At 37.5% G+C, this 10,546-nt stretch overlaps 2 non-coding genes across 2 annotated transcripts; both read left to right on the top strand.

Annotated features, from left to right (window-relative positions):
- The first annotated feature begins 8,545 nt into the window (after window positions 1-8,545).
- Window positions 8,546-8,618, top strand: TRNAF-GAA (transfer RNA phenylalanine (anticodon GAA)). Its single transcript has one exon. It is a non-coding gene; the product is annotated as a tRNA-Phe (tRNA).
- A 1,096-nt stretch (window positions 8,619-9,714) lies between these two features.
- Window positions 9,715-9,787, top strand: TRNAF-GAA (transfer RNA phenylalanine (anticodon GAA)). The gene has a single exon. It is a non-coding gene; the product is annotated as a tRNA-Phe (tRNA).
- The last annotated feature ends 759 nt before the right edge of the window (window positions 9,788-10,546 follow it).

The raw sequence follows: 10,546 nt of genomic DNA, 5'->3' as shown, positions 1-10,546 counted from the left end.
ACATATTATTTACTTTCTGTCTTCCTTTCAAAGTTGCTTCCACCTCTCTTGTATTCAACTATGCCTCATTTATTTGAAACTTCTTGCTTTATTTTAAAGTAAAGCTTTGCCTGCATCAGCCTCCAATTCCCCTTATACAAAACTGTCAGTAGTCAGATGACATAGCTTGTACACCCTGGCCATATAGGTCTGTGTTTCAGAGTATAAGTCAATTCAGAGTTTAGAAAAAAAATTCTACCTACCTTGTCCCCTAAAAAGGATATTCACACATCAGACCAAGTTACCTGCTGAATGATACTGGACACTTTAACACATAACTATAAACGAAAATAGAATGACCAGGTTCTGTATGTATCGTCTACAATTATTAATAATACATCAGGAGGCCACAGGGACTTGTTGGCTGAAATATCTCAGTTGGGAGATCGTTAGACTGAAGAGCTTAAGGTACCTGATTCAATCCTGACTTTCAGCACAGTGCGAGGGGATCCTACATTCTTGCAAAATATTTCTTGAAATCAGCTCTGGTTTTTTTTACTTTATTTCTCAAAATATTTTATCAACTGATCAACAACATGATAACTTCAACAAAAAGTTGTCTTTCTGTCCTCCTTCTAAACTTGCTTCCACCTCTCTTGCCATCAGCTTTGATGACGAATTTATCCCATTTCATACTTTTTTCAAAGTAAACTCTTGTCTGCATCAGCTTTCACTTCTCCTTGAACAAAGTTGTCAGTATTGAGATGACATAGCTTACCTACTCAGGCGACATACGTCTGTGTAATACAGTGCTGGTCCACTCAGAGTTTTAAAAGAAAAACGACCTAACATTTATCCCAAAAACGCTACTCCCCATTTCACCAGTTAGCTGCTGAACAATGCAGGACACATTAAAACACAGCTCTAACCTCAGATTGAAAATCCAGGTTCTGCATCTCTGTTCTGGGATTGTTCAAAAAAAGAGGCTGAATACTATAGCTGCTGGCAGGCCGAAATAGCTCAGTTGGGAGAGCGTTAGACTGAAGATCTAAAGATCCCGGGTTTCGGCACATTTTGAACTTCTGCTTTGCATGCCACAAAGACTATTTTGAGTCAACTCATATTGACTTTGTTTATAATGATCAAAACCTTTTATCAAGATAATCGACAATACAATTAATTCAACATATTATTTACTTTCTGTCTTTCTTTCAAACTTGCTTCCACCTCTCTTGTATTCAACTTTGCCTCCTTTATTTCCCAATTCTTCCTTTAATTGAAAGTAAAGCTTTGCCTGCATCAGCCTCGAGTTCCCCTTATACAAAACTGTTAGTAGTCAGATGACCTAGCTTGCCGACCCTCGCCATATAGGTCTGTGTTTCTGAGTATAAGTCCATTCATAGTTTACAAACATCATCTAACTAACTTGGCTCCTAAAAAGGAAATTCACCCATCAGACCAATTTAGCTACTGAATAATACTGGACAATTTAACACATAACTGCACATGCAGATAGAGTGACCAGGTTCTGCATTTATCTTTAACAATTATAAAAAATACAACAGAAAGCCAAAATTCCCAGCTGGATGAAATAGCTCAGTAGGGAGAGCAGTAGACTGAAGATCTAAAGGTCCCTGGTTCAATCCCGGGTTTAGGCACATTTTGAACTTCTGCTTTGCATGCCACAAATGCTATTTGGAGTCAACTCATATTGACGTTGTTTATAATGATCAAAACCTTTTATCAAGCTGATCGATAAGACAACCATTTCAACATATTTTTTACATTCTGTCTTTCTGTCAAACTTGCTTCCACCTCTCTTGTATTCAACTTTACCTGCTTTATTTGCCAATTCTTCCTTTAATTGAAAGTAAAGCTTTGCCTGCATCAGCCTCGAGTTCCCCTTATACAAAACTGTTAGTAGTCAGATGACCTAGTTTGCCTACCCTCGCCATATAGGTCTGTGTGTCTGAGTATAAGTCCATTCATAGTTTACAAACATCTTCTAACTAACTTGGCTCCTAAAAAGGAAATTCACCCATCAGACCAATTTAGCTGCTGAATAATATTGGACAATTTAACACATAACTGCACATGCAGATAGAATGACCAGGGTCTGCATTTATCTTTAACAATTATCAAAAATACAACAGAAAGCCAAAATGGCCAGCTGGATGAAATAGCTCAGTTGGGCGAGTGTTAGATTGAAAATCTAAAAGTCCCTTGTTCAATGCTGGGTTTCGGAAAAGTCTGAGAGGTTTCTTGCTTCTCACAAAATATTTCTTGGTATCAGCTCAAGTTTTTCTTTCTTTATTTATCAAAATATTTGATCAACTGATCGACAACATGATCAATTCAACATAGAATTGTCTTTCTGTCCTCCTTCTAAATTTGCTTCCACCTCTCTTGCATTCAGCTTCGACTACAAATGTTTCCTATTTCATGCTTTTTTGTAAAGTAAACTCTTGTCTGCATCAGCTTCCACTTCTCCTTGAACACAGATTTCAGTATTCAGATGACATAGCTTACCTACTCAGGCCAAATACCTCTGTGTAATATGGTGCTAGTCCATTCAGAGTAAAAAAAAAAGCTACCTAACCTGGATCCGAAAAATGCTATTTACCTATTGCACCCGTTAACTGATGAATGATACAGGACATCTTAAAACATAGCTCTAGCATGAGGTTGAGCATCTATTTTCTTGGGAAGTTTAAAAGAAAGGATGAAGACCCAAACTACCAGCAGGCCGAAATAGCTCAGTTGGGAGAGCGTTAGACTGAAGATCTAAAGGTCCCTGGTTCAATCCTGGGTTTTGGCACAATTTCAACTTCTGCTTTTCATGTCACAAAAGCTGTTTGGAGTTAAATCAACGCTCTTCTTTATCAAAACCTTTTATCAATCTGATCAACAACACAATCAATTCAACATATTATTTACTTTCTGTCTTCCTTTCAAAGTTGCTTCCACCTCTCTTGTATTCAACTATGCCTCATTTATTTGAAACTTCTTGCTTTATTTTAAAGTAAAGCTTTGCCTGCATCAGCCTCCAATTCCCCTTATACAAAACTGTCAGTAGTCAGATGACATAGCTTGTACACCCTGGCCATATAGGTCTGTGTTTCAGAGTATAAGTCAATTCAGAGTTTAGAAAAAAAAATTCTACCTACATTGTCCCCTAAAAAGGATATTCACTCATCAGACCAAGTTACCTGCTGAATGATACTGGACACTTTAACACATAACTATAAACGAAAATAGAATGACCAGGTTCTGTATGTATCGTCTACAATTATTAATAATACATCAGGAGGCCACAGGGACTTGTTGGCTGAAATATCTCAGTTGGGAGATCGTTAGACTGAAGAGCTTAAGGTACCTGATTCAATCCTGACTTTCAGCACAGTGCGAGGGGATCCTACATTCTTGCAAAATATTTCTTGAAATCAGCTCTAGTTTTTTTTTCTTTATTTCTCAAAATATTTTATCAACTGATCAACAACATGATAACTTCAACAAAAAGTTGTCTTTCTGTCCTCCTTCTAAACTTGCTTCCACCTCTCTTGCCATCAGCTTTGATGACGAATTTATCCCATTTTATACTTTTTTCAAAGTAAACTCTTGTCTGCATCAGCTTTCACTTCTCCTTGAACAAAGTTGTCAGTATTGAGATGACATAGCTTACCTACTCAGGCGACATACGTCTGTGTAATACAGAGCTGGTCCACTTAGAGTTTTAAAAGAAAAACGACCTAACATTTATCCCAAAAACGCTACTCACCCATTTCACCAGTTAGCTGCTGAACAATGCAGGACACATTAAAACACAGCTCTAACCTCAGATTGAAAATCCAGGTTCTGCATCTCTGTTCTGGGATTGTTCAAAAAAAGAGGCTGAATAATATAGCTGCTGGCAGGCCGAAATAGCTCAGTTGGGAGAGTGTTAGACTGAAGATCTAAAGGTCCCTGGTTCGATCCCGGGTTTCGGAACATTTTGAACTTCTGCTTTGCATGCCACAAAGACTATTTTGAGTCAACTCATATTGACTTTGTTTATAATGATCAAAACCTTTTATCAAGATAATCGACAACACAATTAATTCAACATATTATTTACTTTCTGTCTTTCTTTCAAACTTGCTTCCACCTCTCTTGTATTCAACTTTGCCTCCTTTATTTCCCAATTCTTTCTTTAATTGAAAGTAAAGCTTTGCCTGCATCAGCCTCCAGTTCCCCTTATACAAAACTGTTAGTAGTCAGATGACCTAGCTTGCCGACCCTCGCCATATAGGTCTGTGTTTCTGAGTATAAGTCCATTCATAGTTTACAAACATCATCTAACTAACTTGGCTCCTAAAAAGGAAATTTACCCATCAGACCAATTTAGCTACTGAATAATACTGGACAATTTAACACATAACTGCACATGCAGATAGAGTGACCAGGTTCTGCATTTATCTTTAACAATTATAAAAAATACAACAGAAAGCCAAAATTGCCAGCTGGATGAAATAGCTCAGTTGGGAGAGCAGTAGACTGAAGATCTAAAGGTCCCTGGTTCAAACCCGGGTTTAGGCACATTTTGAACTTCTGCTTTGCATGCCACAAATGCTATTTGGAGTCAACTCATATTGACGTTGTTTATAATGATCAAAACCTTTTATCAAGCTGATCGATAAGACAACCATTTCAACATATTTTTTACATTCTGTCTTTCTGTCAAACTTGCTTCCACCTCTCTTGTATTCAACTTTACCTGCTTTATTTGCCAATTCTTCCTTTAATTGAAAGTAAAGCTTTGCCTGCATCAGCCTCGAGTTCCCCTTATACAAAACTGTTAGTAGTCAGATGACCTAGTTTGCCTACCCTCGCCATATAGGTCTGTGTGTCTGAGTATAAGTCCATTCATAGTTTACAAACATCTTCTAACTAACTTGGCTCCTAAAAAGGAAATTCACCCATCAGACCAATTTAGCTGCTGAATAATATTGGACAATTTAACACATAACTGCACATGCAGATAGAATGACCAGGGTCTGCATTTATCTTTAACAATTATCAAAAATACAACAGAAAGCCAAAATGGCCAGCTGGATGAAATAGCTCAGTCGGGAGAGTGTTAGATTGAAAATCTAAAAGTCCCTTGTTCAATGCTGGGTTTCGGAAAAGTCTGAGAGGTTTCTTGCTTCTCACAAAGTATTTCTTGGTATCAGCTCAAGTTTTTCTTTCTTTATTTATCAAAATATTTGATCAACTGATCGACAACATGATCAATTCAACATAGAATTGTCTTTCTGTCCTCCTACTAAATTTGCTTCCACCTCTCTTGCATTCAGCTTCGACTACAAATGTTTCCTATTTTATGCTTTTTTGTAAAGTAAACTCTTGTCTGCATCAGCTTCCACTTCTCCTTGAACACAGATTTCAGTATTCAGATGACATAGCTTACCTACTCAGGCCAAATACCTCTGTGTAATATGGTGCTAGTCCATTCAGAGTAAAAAAAAAAGCTACCTAACCTGGATCCGAAAAATGCTATTTACCTATTGCACCCGTTAACTGATGAATGATACAGGACATCTTAAAACATAGCTCTAGCATGAGGATGAGCATCTATTTTCTTGGGAAGTTTAAAAGAAAGGATGAAGAGCCAAACTACCAGCAGGCTGAAATAGCTCAGTTGGGAGAGCGTTAGAGTGAAGATCTAAAGGTCCCTGGTTCAATCCCGGGTTTCGGCACAATTTCAACTTCTGCTTTTCATGTCACAAAAGCTGTTTGGAGTTAAATCAAAGCTCTTCTTTATCAAAACCTTTCATCAATCTGATCAACAACACAATCAATTCAACATATTATTTACTTTCTGTCTTCCTTTCAAACTTGCTTCCACCTCTCTTGTATTCAACTATGCCTCATTTATTTGCAACTTCTTGCTTTATTTTAAAGTAAAGCTTTGCCTGCATCAGCCTCCAATTCCCCTTATACAAAACTGTCAGTAGTCAGATGACATAGCTTGTACACCCTGGCCATATAGGTCTGTGTTTCAGAGTATAAGTCAATTCAGAGTTTAGAAAAAAAATTCTACCTACCTTGTCCCCTAAAAAGGATATTCACACATCAGACCAAGTTACCTGCTGAATGATACTGGACACGTTAACACATAACTATAAACGAAAATAGAATGACCAGGTTCTGTATGTATCGTCTACAATTATTAATAATACATCAGGAGGCCACAGGGACTTGTTGGCTGAAATATCTCAGTTGGGAGATCGTTAGACTGAAGAGCTTAAGGTACCTGATTCAATCCTGACTTTCAGCACAGTGCGAGGGGATCCTACATTCTTGCAAAATATTTCTTGAAATCAGCTCTGGTTTTTTTTACTTTATTTCTCAAAATATTTTATCAACTGATCAACAACATGATAACTTCAACAAAAAGTTGTCTTTCTGTCCTCCTTCTAAACTTGCTTCCACCTCTCTTGCCATCAGCTTTGATGACGAATTTATCCCATTTCATACTTTTTTCAAAGTAAACTCTTGTCTGCATCAGCTTTCACTTATCCTTGAACAAAGTTGTCAGTATTGAGATGACATAGCTTACCTACTCAGGCGACATACGTCTGTGTAATACAGTGCTGGTCCACTCAGAGTTTTAAAAGAAAAACGACCTAACATTTATCCCAAAAACGCTACTCACCCATTTCACCAGTTAGCTGCTGAACAATGCAGGACACATTAAAACACAGCTCTAACCTCAGATTGAAAATCCAGGTTCTGCATCTCTGTTCTGGGATTGTTCAAAAAAAGAGGCTGAATACTATAGCTGCTGGCAGGCCGAAATAGCTCAGTTGGGAGAGCGTTAGACTGAAGATCTAAAGATCCCGGGTTTCGGCACATTTTGAACTTCTGCTTTGCATGCCACAAAGACTATTTTGAGTCAACTCATATTGACTTTGTTTATAATGATCAAAACCTTTTATCAAGATAATCGACAATACAATTAATTCAACATATTATTTACTTTCTGTCTTTCTTTCAAACTTGCTTCCACCTCTCTTGTATTCAACTTTGCCTCCTTTATTTCCCAATTGTTCCTTTAATTGAAAGTAAAGCTTTGCCTGCATCAGCCTCGAGTTCCCCTTATACAAAACTGTTAGTAGTCAGATGACCTAGCTTGCCGACCCTCGCCATATAGGTCTGTGTTTCTGAGTATAAGTCCATTCATAGTTTACAAACATCATCTAACTAACTTGGCTCCTAAAAAGGAAATTCACCCATCAGACCAATTTAGCTACTGAATAATACTGGACAATTTAACACATAACTGCACATGCAGATAGAGTGACCAGGTTCTGCATTTATCTTTAACAATTATAAAAAATACAACAGAAAGCCAAAATTGCCAGCTGGATGAAATAGCTCAGTTGGGAGAGCAGTAGACTGAAGATCTAAAGGTCCCTGGTTCAATCCCGGGTTTAGGCACATTTTGAACTTCTGCTTTGCATGCCACAAATGCTATTTGGAGTCAACTCATATTGACGTTGTTTATAATGATCAAAACCTTTTATCAAGCTGATCGATAAGACAACCATTTCAACATATTTTTTACATTCTGTCTTTCTGTCAAACTTGCTTCCACCTCTCTTGTATTCAACTTTACCTGCTTTATTTGCCAATTCTTCCTTTAATTGAAAGTAAAGCTTTGCCTGCATCAGCCTCGAGTTCCCCTTATACAAAACTGTTAGTAGTCAGATAACCTAGTTTGCCTACCCTCGCCATATAGGTCTGTGTGTCTGAGTATAAGTCCATTCATAGTTTACAAACATCTTCTAACTAACTTGGCTCCTAAAAAGGAAATTCACCCATCAGACCAATTTAGCTGCTGAATAATATTGGACAATTTAACACATAACTGCACATGCAGATAGAATGACCAGGGTCTGCATTTATCTTTAACAATTATCAAAAATACAACAGAAAGCCAAAATGGCCAGCTGGATGAAATAGCTCAGTCGGGAGAGTGTTAGATTGAAAATCTAAAAGTCCCTTGTTCAATGCTGGGTTTCGGAAAAGTCTGAGAGGTTTCTTGCTTCTCACAAAGTATTTCTTGGTATCAGCTCAAGTTTTTCTTTCTTTATTTATCAAAATATTTGATCAACTGATCGACAACATGATCAATTCAACATAGAATTGTCTTTCTGTCCTCCTTCTAAATTTGCTTCCACCTCTCTTGCATTCAGCTTCGCCTATAAATGTTTCCTATTTCATGCTTTTTTGTAAAGTAAACTCTTGTCTGCATCAGCTTCCACTTCTCCTTGAACACAGATTTCAGTATTCAGATGACATAGCTTACCTACTCAGGCCAAATACCTCTGTGTAATATGGTGCTAGTCCATTCAGAGTAAAAAAAAAAGCTACCTAACCTGGATCCGAAAAATGCTATTTACCTATTGCACCCGTTAACTGATGAATGATACAGGACATCTTAAAACATAGCTCTAGCATGAGGTTGAGCATCTATTTTCTTGGGAAGTTTAAAAGAAAGGATGAAGACCCAAACTACCAGCAGGCTGAAATAGCTCAGTTGGGAGAGCGTTAGACTGAAGATCTAAAGGTCCCTGGTTCAATCCCGGGTTTCGGCACAATTTCAACTTCTGCTTTTCATGTCACAAAAGCTGTTTGTGTTGTTGATGAGATTGATTAAAGGTTTTGATAAAGAAGAGCGTTGATTTAACTCCAATCAATTCAACATATTATTTACTTTCTGTCTTCCTTTCAAACTTGCTTCCACCTCTCTTGTATTCAACTATGCCTCATTTATTTTAAACTTCTTGCTTTATTTTAAAGTAAAGCTTTGCCTGCATCAGCCTCCAATTCCCCTTATACAAAACTGTCAGTAGTCAGATGACATAGCTTGTACACCCTGGCCATATAGGTCTGTGTTTCAGAGTATAAGTCAATTCAGAGTTTAGAAAAAAAAATTCTACCTACCTTGTCCCCTAAAAAGGATATTCACTCATCAGACCAAGTTACCTGCTGAATGATACTGGACACTTTAACACATAACTATAAACGAAAATAGAATGACCAGGTTCTGTATGTATCGTCTACAATTATTAATAATACATCAGGAGGCCACAGGGACTTGTTGGCTGAAATATCTCAGTTGGGAGATCGTTAGACTGAAGAGCTTAAGGTACCTGATTCAATCCTGACTTTCAGCACAGTGCGAGGGGATCCTACATTCTTGCAAAATATTTCTTGAAATCAGCTCTAGTTTTTTTTTCTTTATTTCTCAAAATATTTTATCAACTGATCAACAACATGATAACTTCAACAAAAAGTTGTCTTTCTGTCCTCCTTCTAAACTTGCTTCCACCTCTCTTGCCATCAACTTTGATGACGAATTTATCCCATTTTATACTTTTTTCAAAGTAAACTCTTGTCTGCATCAGCTTTCACTTCTCCTTGAACAAAGTTGTCAGTATTGAGATGACATAGCTTACCTACTCAGGCGACATACGTCTGTGTAATACAGTGCTGGTCCACTCAGAGTTTTAAAAGAAAAACGACCTAACATTTATCCCAAAAACGCTACTCACCCATTTCACCAATTAGCTGCTGAACAATGCAGGACACATTAAAACACAGCTCTAACCTCAGATTGAAAATCCAGGTTCTGCATCTCTGTTCTGGGATTGTTCAAAAAAAGAGGCTGAATACTATAGCTGCTGGCAGGCCGAAATAGCTCAGTTGGGAGAGTGTTAGACTGAAGATCTAAAGGTCCCTGGTTCGATCCCGGGTTTCGGCACATTTTGAACTTCTGCTTTGCATGCCACAAAGACTATTTTGAGTCAACTCATATTGACTTTGTTTAAAATGATCAAAACCTTTTATCAAGATAATCGACAATACAATTAATTCAACATATTATTTACTTTCTGTCTTTCTTTCAAACTTGCTTCCACCTCTCTTGTATTCAACTTTGCCTCCTTTATTTCCCAATTCTTCCTTTAATTGAAAGTAAAGCTTTGCCTGCATCAGCCTCCAGTTCCCCTTATACAAAACTGTTAGTAGTCAGATGACCTAGCTTGCCGACCCTCGCCATATAGGTCTGTGTTTCTGAGTATAAGTCCATTCATAGTTTACAAACATCATCTAACTAACTTGGCTCCTAAAAAGGAAATTCACCCATTAGACCAATTTAGCTACTGAATAATACTGGACAATTTAACACATAACTGCACATGCAGATAGAGTGACCAGGTTCTGCATTTATCTTTAACAATTATAAAAAATACAACAGAAAGCCAAAATTGCCAGCTGGATGAAATAGCTCAGTTGGGAGAACAGTAGACTGAAGATCTAAAGGTCCCTGGTTCAATCCCGGGTTTAGGCACATTTTGAACTTCTGCTTTGCATGCCACAAATGCTATTTGGAGTCAACTCATATTGACGTTGTTTATAATGATCAAAACCTTTTATCAAGCTGATCGAAAAGACAACCATTTCAACATATTTTTTACATTCTGTCTTTCTGTCAAACTTGCTTCCACCTCTCTTGTATTCA

The sequence above is a fragment of the Triturus cristatus genome, chromosome 8, assembly GCF_964204655.1.
Source record: "Triturus cristatus chromosome 8, aTriCri1.1, whole genome shotgun sequence".
Taxonomy (NCBI): domain Eukaryota; kingdom Metazoa; phylum Chordata; class Amphibia; order Caudata; family Salamandridae; genus Triturus; species Triturus cristatus.
Note: the sequence above shows the minus strand (reverse complement) of the source record. Positions and strands in the feature narration are given on the sequence as shown.